This window comes from Notothenia rossii, assembly GCF_949606895.1.
Source record: "Notothenia rossii genome assembly, chromosome: 10".
Lineage (NCBI taxonomy): Eukaryota > Metazoa > Chordata > Actinopteri > Perciformes > Nototheniidae > Notothenia > Notothenia rossii.
This window is the reverse complement of record NC_136908.1, coordinates 38,727,052-38,748,338: the sequence shown is the minus strand read 5'-3', so window position 1 is coordinate 38,748,338 and position 21,287 is coordinate 38,727,052. Positions and strand designations below refer to the sequence as shown.

At 42.5% G+C, this 21,287-nt stretch overlaps 3 long non-coding RNA genes across 3 annotated transcripts in view; 2 read left to right on the top strand and 1 right to left on the bottom strand.

Moving 5' to 3' along the window:
* The window catches only part of LOC307021477, a 654,272-nt gene that overhangs the window by 404,745 nt on the left and 228,240 nt on the right, over nucleotides 1-21,287 (top strand). The gene's annotated exons all lie outside the window — the stretch shown is intronic.
* The window catches only part of LOC307021478, a 421,766-nt gene that overhangs the window by 320,271 nt on the left and 80,208 nt on the right, over nucleotides 1-21,287 (bottom strand). The window lies entirely within an intron of this gene.
* LOC307023110 lies at nucleotides 873-5,182 on the top strand. The gene is made up of 2 exons (XR_013803602.1): nucleotides 873-4,542; nucleotides 4,765-5,182. It is a non-coding gene; the product is annotated as an uncharacterized lncRNA (long non-coding RNA).

The following is a 21,287-nucleotide window of genomic DNA, read 5'->3' as shown; positions in this document are numbered from 1 at the left end:
TTTTATAGGCCTACCTAAATCGTCAAATCCCGCTATTAGAATGCAATTTTTAACAACATACGGTGCTACATAACACACTTTCAGGAAAAGTCACGGACTGAGAGACTTTAATATTTTATTGAAAAAAAGTTACATTGCACACACACAACACACATCACACAAATTGACCCGATTGGTGGTTCTAGTGTTAAATAAACTCACTAATTAATTAAACTAGTTCAATACACATTATATTTATTCTTATCATTCTTTATGAGCGCAGAAATAGTCTTAAAATCAGATCTGTTTTTTAAATGAAATCTGACGGCATGCAGTTAGCTCTGATCACCTATGATAAGTGCGCCGCACCTAATCACTGGCCATTCAGCCACAGAGCTCCCTCTATACAAATCAAACTATAGACGGTGTGAAAGCACCTTTTGTTTTAAATAATGGTCGGAATGTGACCTGTGAGCCTTCTGAATTACCGTGGGACAGCACATTCTAAACTAAAATGTTCAATCAATAAAGACATCTAATCTTATCTTAATATCTTCATATTAATAATAATAATAATAATAATAATAATAAATCATACAGTATGTGTCCGAAAGGGAGCAGGAGGAAGCAAACACAAAAATATACAACAAAAATACTGCATATTAAAGCAAACGATTGTAAAGGTAAAAGTATGAGCATAACAAATAAAGAAGTGTAATGTAAACATTTACATTATTATTATGATTATTTAGTATATAAAGACTATGTTATTGAATTACAAGATTAGATATACTTTAGTATAGTATCTAAAATATTGATGTGTTCAAATGCTCTTCAAAACACAGCTGAAAGTCCATGAAACTTGTCTTTCTGTATTTGTGAATGAAGCGCCATCTCCTGGTTAAAACCTGAAATTGAAAATCTGGCAACGCCCTCTTGGAAAATAGTGGGAGGGCTTAACATTCCTCTATACTGGTCTTAGGCAGGTCGTAGGCAGGAAGCTGTAAGCTGGTGTCTGAAATGAAGTGCTACATATGTAGGATATTATTTATCAGGAACGAAGGTGCTAGTCGGAGGATTAGTGCTTCAATCTTTGATAACCTAATAATTGAATTCGAATAGGAAGAGAACATGCCACCAAAAGAAACTAAGTTGAGACCAGACGCAGAGCCAGGCTCAACTGCATATATCAAGAGAAGGATAAAAATCAGATCAGATGCTATAACAGTTCCAAATCTTAGACAGAAGACATGGAACCAAATTGAGAAACTGTTGGAACAGTGGCAAATGAGAGGACTGTTTCCAGCTGATGATAAGCCTGGACCAACAGAAGCCCATGTAATAGCAGTGTTTGACTGTGAACATGAAGAACACCTACAACAGCAAAGCGCATGGGTGAAAGCTGACCAAAGGAAAACAAGAGTCATAGGTCTGTTACATAATCTAAAATATGTCAGTATTGGACCGGCAGACAGCATGGATGTGTTCCAAGAAGCAGACCTGCCAATGAGGGAAGACATAGCAGGAATAACAGAAGCCGCTCCAGTTATCCAAACACCAAGGCAGTATCCAAGCCTGACCGAAGACTCTCCTCCCGACACGCCAGAGATTCAGGTGCAGAATCAACAAAGAGGGGGAGGAGGTTTCCGAGGAAGACAAGGTGGCAGAGGAAGAGGACGTTTCCAAGGACATAATCGACCAACAGGACAAGGTTTCCAATGTGGAGGATGCTCCATATGTGGTCAGTTCTCACATTGGGCCAGATATTGTCCGCAACACAGGATGTTGCAAGTACCAGAATATCTTCCCACACAATTTCGGCAACAGCAAACAGCTGCATATCCTCCTACTCCCATACAGCATCAACAAAAGGGACAATGGAGAGGAGAGCCACGATAAAGACGAAGAACAGATGAAGGCTGCTACAAATGTGGTCAGCTGACACATTGGCCAAGAGAGTGTCCGCAGAACATTGTACCAAACAACGGCCCTCCATGCAGTTACCCCAGGGGAGGTTTCCATGACTACGACAGAGGCGTGGGGTCCCAGGGATGTCAAAGAGGAACAGGATTTCCAAACATGAACCAAATGCCACTGACAGCCTGGTATCAACCTCAACAATGAGGAAGCTCAGAGGGCCAGACCACCAGGTGATGCATCTTCAGCACAAGGGTATTTTGAAATCCAGCTACATTGAGCCATATCTGTCACCACAGGAGGGAGAGGTTTAATGTTATTTTAAAAAATCGAGAGTAGAATATTGCATTTACATATAAAACATCCACAGAATAGAACATTTAGCAGACTATTTTTGTAATTATGAGAAGGAAAGAGATTACGAGTGATGTTGCTCCCCCACACAGAAAACTAATGTGTCCACACAGTGAATGAGGTCAAGACTAGGGGTTTCCACCCAAAATATGACGACGGGAACCTAGTACTCGCCCAAGAAGGAGAATCCTTACCAAGTCCTCCTGTTTACACCGACTGCAGTTCAAGGGGTGGCGAAACACCTGACGTGGAGCTGTTGAGACCTAAAAACAGAAACTTGATTCTGCTGTGGTGAAGTCTGGCTACAAAGGGAGGTGTGCAATAGGGTCGCTTGTCTCAAACCAGTGAAGAAGTCAACAAGAACCCAGCAGAATTAGAGAGTGACTACAGTGTTAGAGGGACAACGGTGACGGAGCGACAGAGACTGGCCCAACATTTTCCAGCCAGTATATTGATAGACGCAGTCAGAAGACCGGGGCTGTGTTTAAAGGGGAACTTCATTTATTCTTAGTAGAAGTGTAGTTTTTAATCAAACAATTATGTGATTTATGGAGTCAGATTACATATTTCTCATAAACACAATTTATAATCGGTCTGAAGTATCTGTTTTAAGGCATGAGCTGCAGATTAAATAACATAACACTGATTGAGAGCTTGGATGAAGAAGTTGTAGGGTTTACAACAGTTTCAAGAATCAGTTTTTATTAGTTTATTCTTGAGTAACTTTACTGATTTATAATGTAGTGCGTAAGGCAATATCTCATTTTGAGTAAGGAGCACCAGCCCTTCACGCATGTCCCCCTTGATGAGAATAGTTCATATTTTCCCTCCAGTTTGGAGAAATATTATTTTATCATATGTTAGTTCAGCAGTGTCAACAAATCCTCTAATCCTAGAATTATTGAGACACATTAGCAAAACCAGGGGTATTGTTTTTCACAGCAACAATGATGCATAACACCATGACAAAAGCCATTATTGAAACAAGCAAACTATTTTGTGTGCTAATGGCAGATTTTTTGCGAATATGCATTTATACCATCAGAAAACCATACATCATACGATATTTTAGTACGCCTTATGGGTACACGGAGGAGTTATATTTATTGTGTGCGACGTTATGGGTTTTACATGTCCTGTTCATAATAGGGTAATCATTGCAATATTAATTGAGCCTTAAATGGTATGAAAGGAGGGAGGGTACATTTCTCATGAGGAGACAGTTACAAATGCTAGCAGAACAAAACGACCCACCCCCGTATACAGATGTTGATGAAAATGATGAGTTAGTTTGAATGATATGGATGTTCGGAGATGAGATTGATCAAAGAATGTCCAGCTGATGTGATTCTTTAAATTATGAAATCATGTGAAGAAGTGAGCAAAATAAAATGCTAAAATGGAGTGAATCCATTTCAATTAACTTTACACTATTCCAAAATAGTTTATTTCTATTTTTCAATTTACTTTGCCAATCCAAGATATTTTATTTTATTCTTTATTATTTTTATACTATTCTAATATGGTAAATGTCATGCTTTATAAATCATTAGTATTCTATAATGGTTTGTTTCTTTTCACTTTGTAAAAACAAGTGCCTTAACACTGAGCCTGGTATGAGAACGGTTTCTGTGAAAGGAGGGTGAAAGAAATGTTCTAATACCAAGCCATTGCTACTATTTTTAAGAATGATATTGAATCTAAACACTAGACGTTATGCACAAGGGAAAACTTTTAGGTTTGAGCACAGTCAAAGTATTTTTTTGTATTTTTGTAAAGTTAAGGCTATTGAACCATTCCATTTTGATTTTATGTTTGTAATATGAGTTATGTACTATGCAAAGTTCAGATGAAGAACTCATTGATTTCAGTATTAAATACACACCTTTTAGGTGTGTAAGGAGGGACTGTTAGAAATTAAAATCAATGTTTTGATGATATAATGTAGATTAAACATGCAGTCAGTTTAAATGCTGTTTTATACTGAAAAACCAGAAATTATTGTGCACAACCAGTTGTTAAGCTTTTATTCTGAAAATCCTTCATCTCCGGTTAGCATTTAGCATGTGGCTAATTTACCATTTCCAAACATCCTTCGCAGAATGCCAGATGGCCGCCTGCCAAAGGACATCTTATACAGCGAGCTGAGCGCTGGTTCCAGAGGCAGAGAACGACCACTGCTGCGCTTCAAGGATGTCGTAAAACGTGACATGAAGGCCCTGGACATTGCGACGGATAACTGGGAGAGGCTGGCGGAGGACCGGACGAAGTGGCGCCAGCAGCTGCGCGAAGGTGGTGACAGACTTGACAAAGACTGGATTCGTGGACTTGCTCAAAAACGTGGACATACTGTATCTCTCTGATTGCACTGTACAATCTCTTGTAGATTTTGACATGGAGTGATGCACACCGAAACCTACTAATTTTAACACTACAACTATAGACTTAGAGATATTATTATTGCTGAATATTGAATGAAGGTACAGTTTATTTGAATAAAGTTATTGTTTACAGACGTGGGTAGCATGTGACAACATCCGGAACGACCGGAAACCGAACCAGCCGTGAAGTATTTTCTGTATTTTTTAGAGTATTGATTACAGCTTTTAGAATGTGTTAAATGAAAAGTGATGAATGAGAATATGAGGAGAAAAGGCGTGTTTAAGTATATATTGAATGTACAATGTTAAAAAATCCTCTGTTATGTGCGATATCGGACATTGGTGAAAGGAGGGCGGAAGATTACGCCACAGCCGCCATTGAAGAGGAGGAGCCAAATGAGATATATAGAGAGGTGACGGAGCTTTGTGGGGTCTCTTCTGCTTGGCCGACCACTGGAGAGGAAGCTGCAGCTTTTCTCTCCTCACCTGAACAATATCCTGCTTGTAACATACCCGCGCCTTTTTTAATTAAAGTACCCAATTGAACCTTTTCAGAGACTCCATTTAGTCTCCTTTTAAAGCTTCTCTCCTGGACGGGAGAAAAACGAACACAGTTTACAGCAGCAACGCAGAAAACTCACTTGGCAAAAGGTATAAATCGCAAGGTAGGTATCAGGAGTCAAAAAGGCCCAGGTTCTCACGACATGAAACATAACAAACTGACAAAGGAACAAAGAAACACCAGGGCTATATATAGGTGAGGGGGATGGGCACAGGTGAAAACGATCAGGGCAGGGCCAAGCAATCTCAAGGGCGGGAAACACACAAAGGCAGGAAATGTGGGATCTGGAATGAGAGGAAAGATTACTTTCAAAATAAAAACAGGAAGTGACAAGATCAAAACACAAAACTAGAGTAAAAACATAACTAAACCTAACATATCTGTCGAGTCACAACATTACCCCCCCCCCCCCCCTCCCCTCTAGGGACGTCTCCTGACAGCCCAGGCAGATTAGGATGTTGCCTGTAGAAATCCCTGATCAACTCCTGATCCACAACGTAGCGAGAAGGAATCCACATCCTATCCTCTGCTCCATAGCCTTTCCAGTCAACGAGGAACTGCCTGCCACGTCCCCTTCTTCGGACTGCCAACAGTTTCTTGACCGTATAAACAAGGCCACCATCAACAACTCTCGAGGGTGGCGGAGGTTTGGTTGCGGGCACCAAACTGCTTTCATTGACAGGCTTGATCTTCCCAGCGTGGAATGTAGGGTGGACCCGCAGGGACCTGGGGAGTCGCAGGCGCACAGAAACAGGGTTCACAATCTTCGTTATTGGAAAGCGACCAACAAACCTGGGTGCTCATTTTCTTGAAGCGACATGGAGGGGTAGATCTTTCGTGGACAACCAAACCTTCTGCCCATGCTGGTACACTGGAGCTGGCCGGCGGTGTCGGTCAGCCCCCCTTTTAATTGAAGAAGAACTCCTTAGAAGGGTTCGACGGGCAGCCGCCCAGATGCGGTGGCAACGTCTGACCAGGGCATGTGCAGAAGGGACCAAGACCTCCTTTTCAGTCTCAGCAAACACGGGTGGTTGGTAGCCAAAGACGCACTGGAAGGTAGTCAGACCTGTGGCAGAGGTAGGAAGAGAATTGTGTGCGTATTCCACCCAGATTAGATGCTTGCTCCACGACTAGGGATTCTGAGCCACCAAGCACCTCAGACATGTCTCCAACACTTGATTTAATCTCTCCGTTTGTCCATAGGACTGGGGGTGATACCCAGAGGAGAGGCTAGTGGTGGCTCCAATAAGACTGCAGAACTCTTTCCAGAACTTGGAAACAAACTGTGGGCCCCGGTCTGACACAATATCCCTGGGAAATCCATGTATCCGGAACACATTGATCATCATAATTTCTGCCCTTTCCTTGGCCGAGGGTAGCTTGGTCAATGGAATAAAATGAGTCATTTTAGAAAAACGATCTACCACTGTTAGCACAGTGGTATTACCTTGAGATACCGGGAGTCCAGTAACAAAGTCCATGGATATGTCAGACCAGGGCCGTTGAGGAATGGGCAACGGCTGCAGCAACCCAGCCTGAGACCTGGAAGAAGTTTTGCTGCAAGCACAAACAGGACAGGAATTCACATATTCACCAACATCTTTAGCCATGGACGGCCACCAGAAAACGCTGCTCAAGTGCGAACATGGTTCCTCTAACCCCAGGATGACAAGTGAGCAAGGACGTGTGAGCCCAGTGAATGATCTTGGAGCGTAAGGGCACTGTAACAAACAGTCTATTAGGCGGACACTCACTAGGTGTGGGGCTCTCAACATTTGCTTGTTGCACCTCTTTTTCCATCTGCCAAGTTCACCGCTCCTACCACACGGTTCAGTGGTAGGATGGGTTCTGGTTCCTTGACAGCAGGCTCAGGGTCAAACAGACGGGACGAGGCATCTGGCTTGGTGTTGTGGGAGCCAGGTCTAAATGAAAAGGTAAAATCAAAACGACTGAAAAAAAGTGTCCATCTAGCCTGGCGTGAATTCAGTCTCTTAGCCTTTTTTATGTATTAGAGGTTCTTATGGTCCGTCCATACCAGGAAAGGCTGAGCAGCCCCCTCTAGCCAATGTCTCCACTCCTCCAAGGCTTGTTTCACTGCCAGTAGTTCACGATTGCCCACGTCGTAGTTCCTTTCCGCTGGGGACAACTTACGGGAGAGATAAGCGCAGGGATGGAGCTTATTATCCTTTGCAGCCCGCTGAGAGAGAACTGCCCCCACACCGAGGTTAGAGGCATCCACCTCTACCACGAACTGTCGAAGTGGATCTGGGATGGTGAGGATGGGAGTAGAGGTGAACATCTCCTTTAGGCCTTGAAAAGCGTTAGCAGCTTTGGAGTTCCATTCAAAAGGGACATGAGGAGAGGTAAGTACATGTAGCGGGGAAGCAATAGAACTGACATTTCTGATGAAACGTCTGTAAAAATGTGCAAACCCCAGGAACTGGTGTAGTTTTTTCCTGTTAACAGGAACTGGCCACTCGGCCACGGCACTGACCTTGGCAGGGTCCATCTTTATTTGACCGGGGGCAATGATGAAACCCAGGAACGATGTGATTTGGACATGGAACTCGCACTTGTCTGCTTTAACATAAAGTTGGTTCTGTAGCAGGATTCGAGGACTTGACGGACATGCTGCTGGTGGGATATGTTGTCAGGAGAAAAAATCTAAATGTCATCAAGATATACAAACACAAACTTATTCAGGAAGTCCCCCAACACCTCATTTATGAGGGCCTGAAACACTGCCGGTGCGTTTGTTAAGCCAAAAGGCATCACTAGGTACTCATAGTGTCCACTAGGTGTGTTAAATCCAGTCTTCCATTCATCCCCCTCCATGATTCTCACCAAATGATAAGCATTCCTTTAATCCAGTTTGGTGAAAATGTTGGCGTCTTGCAAAAGTTCAAAGGCGGAGGAAATGATACGATACGATAATACTTTATTTGTCAGATCGAGTCTGAAATTTGACTTGCGTCACAGCAGCTCCATGTGCAACATCAACAGACAAGTATCCAGACACAATACATGAAACAAAAACAACAAACATTTAACATAACAGCACAATCAGTGAGAGAAAACATGCTCAAAGAACCTTTAGCGTGCATTTGACCTGGGATTTAGCTCTGTATTTACTGTGAGGATTGACTGATGCACAAAGGAGTGCTTAAGTCTGACTTTATTGAATCGTGGGACCCTGTATCTCCGATTAGATGGTAGCAGTTCATATTCAGAACATGGTTTGGGTCAGAGATGATGTTGTTGGACAGCCTCACTAGGTTATTATGATAGGCTGAGTCATAGAGTCTCTGACAGGGTTGACCAACAATCTTTGAGCAGATTTTTAACAGGTGGAGCAGTTTTGATGTTAAAGCTGCTGACAAACATTTGTACCAGGTAGTATTGCAGTACTGCAGAATAGACATGATCACAGATGTAAAGAACAACAGAAGAATTTCTCTGCTCGCCCCAAAAGACCTAAGACGGCGGAGAAAATCAATTATTTGTTTTGTCCTTTTGCACAGATATTCAATGTGATCCTTCCATGACAACAGGTGGTCAATCATTACACCCAATTATTTGTATGAAGCTCCCTGCTTGATTTCATCTGTATGGATGACAATGGGGAATTTATGGGAGTCAGATGGTGAGCCAAAAATGATTTCCTCAGTTTTCTTGGTGTTGATCTCAAGAGCATTGCTATCAGTCCACTCAACCACCTGATTTACAGCCTGTTGGTGCAGCTCAGGGTCGTCTGTGTTATCAATCAATCAATGTTTATTTATATTGCCCAATATCACAAATGTTACATTTGTCTCAGTGGACTTCACAGTTTGTACAGAATATCAGTATGTTACTGAGCAGAGATATTATTGCAGTGTCATCAGAGTACTTAATGATGACTTGATTTGGTGTGTTGGTACGACAATCATCAGTGTATAGAGTAAAGAGCACAGCTGAACTCACGCAGCCCTGGGGGGCCCCTACATTGGTTGTGATGGCAGATGATAGGGTTTTGTTAACCTTCACAAGTTGCTCTCTACTAGTGAGGAAAGCAGCATACGAGTAAATCAGGTATGGATTTACAAGATGTCTGCTTGTATTGTGTTGAATGCTGATGAGAAGCCTAGGAAGAGGGCTCTTGCATAGGTGTTGCGTTTATCTAAATGTTTAGTGATGATGTGAACCAGAGTGGCCACAGCATCTTCCGTACCGCACCCTTGTTTATAGGCAAATTGGTATGGATCCAATTTGTCTTGTATTGTACTGATAAGAAATTGGAGCAGGATTCTTTCTAGTGATTTCATAATCACTGAGGTGAGGGCTATTGGTCTGTAGTCATTATGTTCTTTTGGGCATGGAATTTTGGGTAGCGGTTTGATGTGTGAAGTTTTCCATGACAGAGGGATGGTGTGCATGTCAATAGAAACCTGAAAGATGGGTTGCCACACTGGAGCCAGCTCAGTAGCAAAGTTGTTCAGCAGAAAACCGCTGCACCCATCTGGCCCAGCCGCTTTCTTGGTGTTGGTGCACTGAAATGTTTTTCTGACCTCTTCGACACTGATGGTAATTTTGTCGGAGGAAGCAGGTATTATAGTTTCGAGCATTTCAGTGCACTTTGCAGAATTATCCAGTGACTAAACACGGGTAAAGAACGTGCTTAGTTCGTTAGCAAAACAAAATGCATTATTCGTCACCATAGGTTTAGCTGAGGATGACATTCCTGTCAAGGTTTTCATGGTGTCCCATACCTTTTTGGGTTTTTTTGCTTTAAAAGCATTTTCCAAAAGCTCTCTGTGTGCCAATTTTGATTCCCTCAATTTGACTTTCAGTTCTTTCTCTGTCTGTTTAAATGCTCCATAGTCTTTGTTTTTGAAAGCTATTTTTCTGGTATTTATAACGGTTTTAATGTCCTTAGTCACATAACATTTATTATTTGGATAGATTTGTATTTCTTTAGTGGGAACAACTAGTTCTACACAGAAGTTAATATAGTCATTGGTAACAGTAGTTATTTCATCTGTTGACCTGAAAAATGTCCCAATCTGTCCAATCAAAACAAGCTTTCAACTGTTCCCTACTTTCATTTGTCCATGTCCTTATTACTTTCTTTTCCGGTTTACTTCTCTTTAGTTTGGTCTTGTACACTGGTATGATATTCACAACATTATGATCAGAGTTCAGTATTGGTGGTCTACATTTAGTCACATAGGCTCCTTTAACATTTACGAAGCATTTTTCCAGGATATTGTCTTTTCTGGTGTGATCCTTAACATACTGTTGGAACCCAGGTAACACAGTCTCTAGGCGACATTGGTTCATGTCCCCGAGCACTATTGCCGGTGCATCGGGGTGGCTGAGTTGCAGCTCGTGAACACAGTCAGCGATGGAGCCGGCCGCCAGTGACGCTCTGCCGCTGGGAGGCAAGTAAACAACAGACAGTAAAATACACCCGAATTCTCTAGGCAGATAGAAGGGTCTTAACGTCATGCCGAGAATTTCTACGTTGGGATCACAGGTTTTACATTTTACTGACTATGATCGGCACCACAGATCATTAATATACACACAAATACCGCCTCCTCTGGTTTTCCCCGAGTTCGCATCCCTGTCTGCTCGAACAAAGGTGAATCCGGGTACTTCAAAGAGAGATTCAGGCATCGTAGATTGTAGCCAACTTTCCGTGAAACATAGTAAAGAGGCCTCACAAAATTAATGACAGTACCTTGTGTATGTCCTTAGTGTGTCCACTTTGTTGCTCAATGAGCGCAGGTTTGTGAGAATGATGGATGGAAGTGGTGGCCGGCTAAATCTCCGCCATAGGCGATTCCAAACGCCTCCCCTCCTTCCTCGTCTCTTTTTTCTGATGTGTCTAAGCAGCTCCAAAGGGATGTCATCCAATAACGAAGAACACATGTGGCTTGGTGTATTCATAGGAGGCCGATCGCATTATAGCTCCAGCATAACTTCGCGGCTGTGGCAGCGTAGAGACCGGGGCTCCTCGCCATACCTGTTTGTGATGTGGCTCAGGTGTGTTTTATGAGTGGGAGAGGGTACCTGTTTTTGATGGTGATTGCGTTCAGAGGGCTGTAGTCTACATAGGGCCGGAGTGATCCATCCTTTTTGTCGACGAAAAAGAAGCCCGCTCCCGCCGGTGACGAGGAAGGGCGAATGAGTCCGGACTGCAATGAGGTCTGAATATAATTGTTCATGGCCTCCCTTTCAGGTCCGGAAAGAGAGTAGCGGCAACCCTTGGGAATGGGGGAGCCAGGTACCAAGTTTATAGCACAGTCATTAGGCCTATGTGGTGGCAGGGCAGTGGCTCGGGCTTTACTAAAAACTTCCTTCAGGTGTCAATAGCAACTGGGCACCTTGGACTTGTCAGGGAAATCTTGCTCTTGTACTTGGATAGCCTCAGTCATTTCTGTACATGCAATCTGAACAACAGCTTGGGTCTCAATCCTTCTAGCATGGGGAGTGTTGTCACCAGTCTTATTGTCTCTCAAACAGAAATGCTTGCAGTCCTCTCCCTATCCCTTAACTCTCCCAGATCTCCAGTCTATGTGTGGGTTGTGCTTGATTAACCATGGGTAACCAAGAATAAGTGGATGCTGAGCAGAGTCAAATAAATGGAAAGCCATGTGTTCAGTATGTGTTGCATTTACGGTTATTTCAATGGGCATAGTACAATGGGTAACGGTGAACAATAATCGACCATCCAGAGCAGAGGACTTTAACGGTTGCTTCAAAGGAATTACCACACAGTTCCACTTCTTGGCCAACCCCCAATCCATTAAACTTTCATCTGCACCAGAGTCTATGAGAACCCCCTGAGTTAAAACATGTCTGTCTACTTTTACTTGTACCTGTGTCAACGTACGAGGAGGGAATCCAGATGACAGTCGGCTCACCAGGGTCCTCCTCGTCCCTGATGAGCCCGATCTTTTGCTGTACAAGAAGCCACGAGGTGCCCCTGCTCCCCACGGTAAAAACACCTGCCCTCCTGAATGCGCCGAAAATGTTCCTCCGGAGTCAACTTTGCCCGACTCAACTGCATGGGCTCCTCTGAGACACTAGGGAGGAGTCTTCTCCCAGGAGGAGTATCGGCAGGAGTTCTCCAGGCGGGACGATGGCTTGGTGTGTCCCCTTGGTGTCGAGGCAGACGTGCCACATTCTTGAACCTTTCTTTTTGTCTTTCGGCCAGTCTATTGTCTATTCGAACTGCCAGTGCAATGACATCATCAAGTCTTCTGGGAGGTCCAAAGGTATTAAGTGGTCTTTAATGCAATCCGAAAGACCAGACAAAAAGGCGTCAAGCAGTGCTGACGAATTCCAGCCACTATCTGCTGCAAGGGTCCTGAACTCAATGGCATAGTCCGATACTCTGCACTGGCTTTGCTTAATCTGCATCAGTGCTCTGGCTGCCTCCCTTCCAGGAGCCGTGCGATTAAACACCTTGGTGAGAGTGTCTGTAAATACATCCGGAGAATTACAGGCAGGTGAATCTCTCGCCCATTCGGACGTAGCCCAGGCCGCTGCTCTCCCTGTTAAGTGGCTCACCATGAAGGCCACTTTAGAGTGATCAGTGGGGAATGCAGCAGGGTTATATTTATAATGGAGATCACAATGAACAATGAAAGGGCGACAGTCACGGGAATCTCCGGAGAATCGCTCTGGAGATGCCAGACGAGGCGGGGGAGCATGGAGTGGCACATGGTCAGCTGGAGCAGTTGGTGTGTAAGCAACAGCAGGAGGCTGAGGGGATGAATCAGCTTCCAGGTGAGCGAGGACACGGTGCAGCTGTTCGGTAAGGTGATTCACCTGAGTATTGACGGAGGCTTGAATATTTTCCTTACGGCCGGTCAGGTCCCTCACCCCCAGGTTGATGGCGCCCAGCTGCTCCTCATGCTGGTGTAGTCTCGATCCTTGAGCTTGCAGAGCTATCTTCACTGTCTCTGAATCCGCTGGGTCCATAATTTGGTCAGTTCGTACTGTTATGGACCGAGACACAGGACGTAGGACCCAAAAGCAGGACTCGAAGACAGTAGTCCAAAAATAGAATGTTCTTTAATAACAAAACTTAAATTGTACTTTCAGAAATTGGAAGTAGTTAATAGCCAAAGCTAAGTTGTACAGCAACACAAAAAACTCACTTGGCAAAAGGTCTAAATCTCAAGGTAGGTATCAGAAGTCAAAAAGGCCCAGGTTCTCACGACATGAAACATAACGAACTGACAAAGGAACAAAGAAACACCAGGGCTATATATAGGTGAGGAGGATGGGCAATAGGTGAAAACAATCAGGGCAGGGCCAAGCAATCTCAAGGGCGGGAAACACACAAAGGCAGGAAATGTGGGATATGGAATGAAAGGAAAGATTACTTTCAAAATAAAAACAGGAAGTGAACAGATCAAAACACAAAACTAGAGTAAAACATAACTAAACCTAACATATCTTTCGAGTCACAACATTGATAGGAAAAAGTCAATAGGAGAGCCACTTATACCGCAAAGTATGAAAAGCTGCATACAGTTATAATAAGCAAGTCTGCTTATTAATCTGTCATCCCACCCAGAACATACAATATGCAATGCAGCCAACCAATACTGTCATGTGTCACGCCTCTTTGAGCACTCGGAAAAGCGCTTTATAAAATAAATGCATTATTATTAGTATTATTATTATCAATAAGCAGAGGTGCACATTACTTTCTTAGTGAGTTACTCAGATGAGTACCAGGAGACAGCGTTTGGTACTCACCCCATCAACACACTCTCACTCCATAATCGTCCAGGAGCGATGCTTGGTCAGGGTCCCGTGACGCTCCTAGGCTCCTTCAGCTTCATAAAGGGACGCAAATAGCTTTCAACTGATTGCAATGTATTCCCATCTGCGGCGGGATTTGACGCTCATGGAAGCACGGCATTCGTTTGTGTCGGCTGCCCTTAAAGGCAATGTGAGCGTCCATTCCCATTGGATAACGGAGAATTGTACACCCGGAAGTAAGTATTCCCCTTACTGTCGATTGATTTGACAGTGATATCTGCACTACTCATCGACTAAAAAACACCAGATTATCCTTGTTAATTACACAACATTGATTGGTTTAAATTGTGTGCAATGCTTTTGTATTTTTCCCCTTCGATTCGGAGAAACAAATATTTCTTCGGAGTAAAGGATGGCAGAAGACGCTACACTACCCAGAATCCCCAGCTATCGTTTAGGACTACACCATGTGCTCTGTTTGACAAGCCCCGTGATTAGTTCTCAAGCTCCGGGATTGGTTGACCTCCAACTGCATTCCATTCATTCCAATGGTTGGAGTCTATGTCACGTGATCTTCAAATTTCTCCCTGCAGAAAAAAAAAACATGGCCGAACTTCGTTTTATTCTCGGTGGAAAATGCCTATTTTAAAGTTAGTTTGGCCATTAAAATGCGTTTTGATGTCATTTGATGCGAGAAATGTGCTTGCTTTTCTCTTTGAAAGTCATCACATAACGGCATTGTAATACGCGGTTCGGCTGCATTAAATATTACATATCTGCCGTAGTTCTCAATTTATAGAGCCCTGATGAGAAGACTTCTAGACAAACATGAGGAACTGCCACCAACACTGAAAACGTGACGTGGATCATAAATATATCAGCAATTAAACAACATCTTGCATTTCTTTTCACACAATACGTCTCCTTGCAGTATCAACACTGGCTGACTTGTATATTTGATCCAATTGGTAGATAGGCTGTATTTACACCATAAAGGTGCACAGCTGATATAAAAGGGACACCTAGTGGTTAAAGCATGTTTTGCATTTCATTATTAGATATTAATAGGATCCCTATAAAGTATATTCATTACTCGTTATTCTCTACTAATAGTTAATTAAAGACTGTATATAATTACTATGTTGCACATCCCTTTCAAGATTTCAATATTTTCTAAGGTTTATTGACATATCATATACACAAACGGTGTAGTTATGCAATGAATTAAAAGTTGGGTTGCAGGCTCCTCAATAGTGCATTACAAGACATCTATCAATATTTGTGCATACCCCCAGCAATGTTAACTATGTTGAAGCACTTATTTTAACTGATATTATACATTATGTATTATACTCTTATAAGATGTATATAGATATTTCATCTCCGGCCTTGTCAGGTATTGAACAATCAATAAATAAAGAAAACAGAATTATTAAATATAAAACACAGAATTTGTGTGATTATACTAAATGATTTACAAATAAACACCACTGCATATGTACAACTGTTACACATGCTGATGTAACGCAAATGAACTTGTTTCCAACTTGGGATCAATAAAGTGTATCTTATCTTAAGATGATCGATGGCTACTGCCATATTTGCAAAATGTGCCTCTGAACCTTGACAAGTGCATGTTTCAGGCTTATCAATTAACAACAGGAGGGGTCACAGACATAAGACTAGCTGTTAAATAAAGCTTTTCTGACCTTAGCTGGCATGTGGGTATATATTAATGGGCACAAGCAATTTTCACCCATTTATTAATTATATGTTTTAAATTTGAGTGTTTCCTATCCCCTAAACCTCCAGGGATGTACACAGTTTAATACTGGCAACTTCTTATTATGGGAAATACGAAAACGTCTTTTAAAACTAAAACTCCCAGTAGAGACGTGCCTAATATACATTGAAGGGGTATGTTCAGTTGGCTCAGTTCAAGGTCTTTCCATTTTGCATCATAGTCAAAATTGCACCAGCAAACTAAATACCTTAATTGTGCTGCTTTATAGTAGTCTTCAAAGCATGGAAGGGACATTCCTCCCTTTTCTTTCGATAACTGCAGTGTTTTTAGTCGCACTCTGGGTTTCTGACCTTTCCATATAAATCTGGATATCATTCGATTCCAATCATTGAACTGTTTTGTTGGTATCTCTAAAGACAGTGACCGAAAGAGGAACAGCAGGCGTGGTAAAATGTTCATCTTTACGATATCAATCCGATTGTGCATGTTAAGGGTCAGAAGGCTCCATCTATCCAAATATTTTTGAAGTTCCTTTGTGATATTACTGTAATTCATATTGTAAATATTGGCCAAATTCTTTGGTATAGTAATACCGAGGTGTTTGATACTGGAGGTATTCCACTTAAAAGTGTACATTTACCGTACGTTCCCCTGTGGTGAGTAGTGGTAAGAAAGAGTTTGGATCTTATTTATGTTGAAATTATATCCTGAGTAAAAACCGAATTGCCAATTTTCAAGAGTACACATGATATTTATCATGTCCACAATCACATCGCATGCTGAGCAGATTCGTCTGAATTTTCATTCACATCGTCCCCTTGAAAAATCTGCTCCAAAGCCTCAGCTGTATACTTCCTTGCCATACCTCAGTTTACTTTCAAAACACTAAAAGAACGTATTCCAACTTGTATTTTGTGTTTGAGCGTGGAATTATACCGGCTCTCGTTTCAGTACACATAACAACGGAACAGACAGGCAACCCTCTGAATCAGACTCCGATTGGCTGTGACTGCATCCACTCAGAGTATCCGATTCAGAAATGTGACTCTTACACTCTTTATGTCACAAACAAAGAGGTGGATGAGAATAGAGCTATAAAAGAGAAAGCGATAAGCAATGCGCCAGAATCAAGGTAAGACTATCCGCATCTTTTAAAACTCTACGCACATTCGAACACAACGTGATATTTGGGATCCAGTTTTTTCCCTAGGTTTACTGCTTTGGGGGGGTGCTGCCTGAGCGGGGGGTGGCATTGGGATATATATTTTTTAAATCCTCTGGAGCAGAGAGAGGAGCTGTGGATTATTGTTATTGATGAATGCATCAGTGTTTCTTAAGGTCAAAAACACTAAACTCACTACTTAAAATGAAAGTGTTTAGTTTATTTAATAAAAGAGCACATGTTCAATGTGAAAAGTGACAGTAGATATAGATTAGTTGCAATTTGGTGCTATATATATATTAAAAAAAATAATAATAATAATTAGTTTTTTCTTTTTAAACACCTTGAATTTCAGGCGGGACGCGGGGCTCCATTGGCGGGGTGCAGCGCCCCTCCAAGACAATGGTAGGGGAAACACTGGGATCGTATACGGCCCGGTGGGTCTCAGAGGGTTAATGGGCAGGCGCCATCTTACCTTAAATAACTCATTATACTGTCCTACTAGGGCAGGGGTCTGCAACCTTTTTGACCAAAAGAGCCATTTTGCTCCTTTTTCCCAAACATTTTTTTGTTTGGAGCCGCAAAACATATTTCATAGCTTGATAGCTAATAAAGTTGCATTTATTGTTATATCAGACAAAAACTACAGGTTTTTTTGCATTTATTAGGCTATTTATTACATTATATAAAACTTTTAACCTCTCATAAGAAACAAAGAACTCCTATAAGGACTGCTACAGGATTTGATTTGTAGATTTGATTTGTTTTTGATCTGTATTTTTGAAAATGATGTAACTTTTTTATTTTAAGCATGTTGTTTATTGTTTATTATATTATAACTTAGTACTTTTTTAGCATATTGTTTATTGTTTATTATATTATAACCTAGTACTTTTTTAATGCATTTCGGATATGCAACACTAAGCTGTCTGTGGCTCTTTCCTGCTGTAACGCTGCAAATTTCCCCTCTGTCGGACTAATAAAGGGATTTGATTCTGATAAGGAGAATTAAAAATAATACACAGGCCTACTTTAAAATAAATTAAACACAGCACTTGATGAGTCCTCTGCACATTTGAAGGGAACAAAAATATTATTAAAATGGGCCCACTTTGAAATAAATAAAACATATAGCTGCACCCTAAAAAGAGTTAAAGGTAGGGTAGGTAAGAATGGAGAAACCAGCTCGAGTGCGCGAGAATTTGAAAATACACAACCGGAAAAAATATGCCTCTTCCTTCAGACTTTCTTACAGAGTCCCTGCTCCAACACACACGAATGCGCATCATCAATGAGGCCACGAGATAAGTTTGTGCACAGATGGAAGGCTGACAGGCAGGTAGGCCATCCAGTTATTTTAGCCGGGCCGGCCGATTTACAGCGCTACGGCTTCCAGAGATTAATTTTTGTATGTATTTATTGTCAAAGCATTTAATATATTCATTGCTATCGGGACGTTAAGAGCATTCCATGGAATATAACAAAAAGTGTTTTCTGAAATAAATTACATACCCCATTGAATTATGACTGAAGATCATCAGCTGTCTTCCTCTCCCTTGTTGTTCCTCGATACGTAAAGGCTGCAGCACCGTTGACAACTTCTCTCTTCATATCAAACATACCGGTAAACCAGCATCGTTTGCTGTGAAAGCATATAACTCTGTCCACGCAGAATTAAATCCTGTGTTCTTCAGGTACTTTTCTTTGATCTATCCATAGTTCGCTCATCGAGCCGGGGGTCAGGTTATTCACCCGCAGGAAAAGGCGCTGGCACGGGACCGTAGCAGGATGTGACGCATATTTTAGTTGACCTAATTAAAACCGTTTTGTTTTTTATTTATGTGTCACAGTATCACCTCAAAATACAAGATACGAAACATTTTCAACCATGCAACAAAATATAAATAGTCCTACAAATACTTTTATTTTATTTCCTTCTTATTTTTGTCTAAGCCTATGGTCTAAGCTCAAGGAAGCCAGAGCAGAGGGCTTAAAGGGCAGCATGCAGCCCGAGGGCCGCGGGTTGCCGACCCCTGTACTAGGGCATTGCGTTCCGAGAATGCAGGGTTGTTGGTTGTTCCGAGAGTCTGTAAAAGTACAATGGGAGCCAGAATCTTTTCTTATCAAGCTCCACTTTTTTGGAATCATCTTCCAGTTTGTATTTGGGCTGTAGACACCCTATCCGTTTTTAAGAGTGCGCTTAAGACCTTCCTTTTTGATAAAGCTTATAGTTAGGGCTGATTAGATTCAGCCCCTAGTTTTGCTGCTATAGGCTCAGGGTGCATTCACACCTAATAGTCCGCTTCTCTGGTGCGCACCAGACCACAGTTTGTTACATTGTTTCATTTTTCAGATGGTTCGGTTTGCGTTCACAAAGGCAAAACTCAAACGGACTATAAACTTTAAACACAAGTCATGTGCACGGAAATGCTGTTCAACCATTGGTCAGACATTAAGGGGGTAAAAACTTAAATTTCGGCAATTTCTGCCGGAGCCTCCGCCATGGAGCATCGGCACTTTCGGCAGGTTATTCGTATACTGCTGTTTATCTGGAGATCAACAGACACTAGCGGCCCACGCATATGATTATATAATCAGACAACGTCTGTTAAAAAACATTATAACACATAAAATGAGAGACGTTCTGCAGTAAGGAGGGGCGTTTCCCCGACGACAGGTGTTCTTAATTTTATGTAGTTGACAGAGCATTTTTACTTTACACGACACTGTTCAACACTTCATTCTGCTTCACTCTTTAAATGAACAACCGCGGATGTCTTGAAAGAGTCTTTCGCTAAAGATTTTTGAAGAGATCCGTGTTCTTGTGACACGTAAATACTACGCTTCCTATGTTTTGGTGCGGACTGCGTTCACACCAGCAATTAACCGCTCCAGAGTTCGCAAGCAAGCGTTCCCAGACCACCTATTTTAGCGGACCAGAGTCCGGTTGTTTAGTTCACTTAAGAGGTCTCGGACTGTGTTCACACCGACCAAAATGAACCGCACCAAGCGGCTAAACGCACCAGGGATCGATTCAACCGGACTGTAAAAGGCTGGTGTGAATGTACCCTTAAAATATCGGGGGACATCTTACTTCTTCCTTCTCTTTGTCTGTACCTGTGTACTCTCACGTTCCGAATAACCCAGCTTCCCCCACATTTCTTTTTGGTGTCTATCTACGCCCGGATCCTGAGTCGTGGATGATCCTGTTGCTGTGGACCTGAGTCCTAGATCGCGAGCCCTGGATCCTGAGTCGTGGCTGTGCCTGTTGCTGTGGTCCTGGATCCTGAGTCCTGGAACCTGCATCCTGAGCCCTGGATCCTGAGTCGTGGCTGTGCCTGTTGCTATGGTCCTGGATCCTGAGTCTTGGATTCTGAGTCCTGTATCCTGAGTCCTGGATTTCGAATCGTGGCTGAACCGGTCTCTGCGGTCCTGCCTGACTCTCATCATACTACTTCCCTGATGGCTCCCACAGGATTGTTGACATCCTCGTGGATTCATCGTAGACATAGACACATGCATTTCCAAACATTTGGACTACCTATGCTGCAAATGTATTATCTTTTCAATTTACACACGGCCTCTATTGCACGTCTGTCCGTCCTGGGAGAGGGATCCCTCCTCTGTTGCTCTCCCCGAGGTTTCTCCCATGTTCCCTTTTAAACTGTTGGATTTTTCTCTGGAAGATTTTCTTTGTACAATTTGAGGGTCTAAGGACAGAGGGTGTCGTATTGTCATACTGATATTCTGTACAAACTGTGAAGTCCACTGAGACAAATGTCACATTTGTGATATTGGGCTATATAAAAAAACATTGATTGATTGATTGATTTGGCTCAGGGGACGCGGATCAGTGACACTTCCTGTAGACTCGTGCGTACTCAGAGCCGTAACCGTATCAGATCCAGAGATCCAGGTAGACTCATCATGCACGACTCAACAGCAGACTCAGATTCGCAAATCCTGACTCACTGAATCGAGGGAACTTCCTTCACTTCCTGCAGACTCATGGGGACTCAGAGTCGTAACCGTATAGCAGATCCAGAGATCCCGACTTGTCATGCACGAGCATAGCCGCGGGAAGTCATTTTACTTAGGGGGTGCGGCCAAAAGTGGGGAGAGATTTCAACAGTAACATGACGTTTTTCAAATGTACACCATTCGCCAACAGGGGGTGTTGCAGCCCCTCCAGCACCCCTATTTCCCGCGGCTATGTGCATGAGTCAACAGCAGACTCAGATTTGCAAAACATAGCGGACTCAGAGCCGTAACCGTATAGCAGCAGATACAGAGATCCAGACTCGTCGTCATGCAAGAGTCAACAGCAGGCTCAGATTCACAAAATAACCATTTTTTTGTGATCAACATGTTTTATTAAAGCAAAAGACACCACTTTACACAAATATAACACATAAAAATACCAGT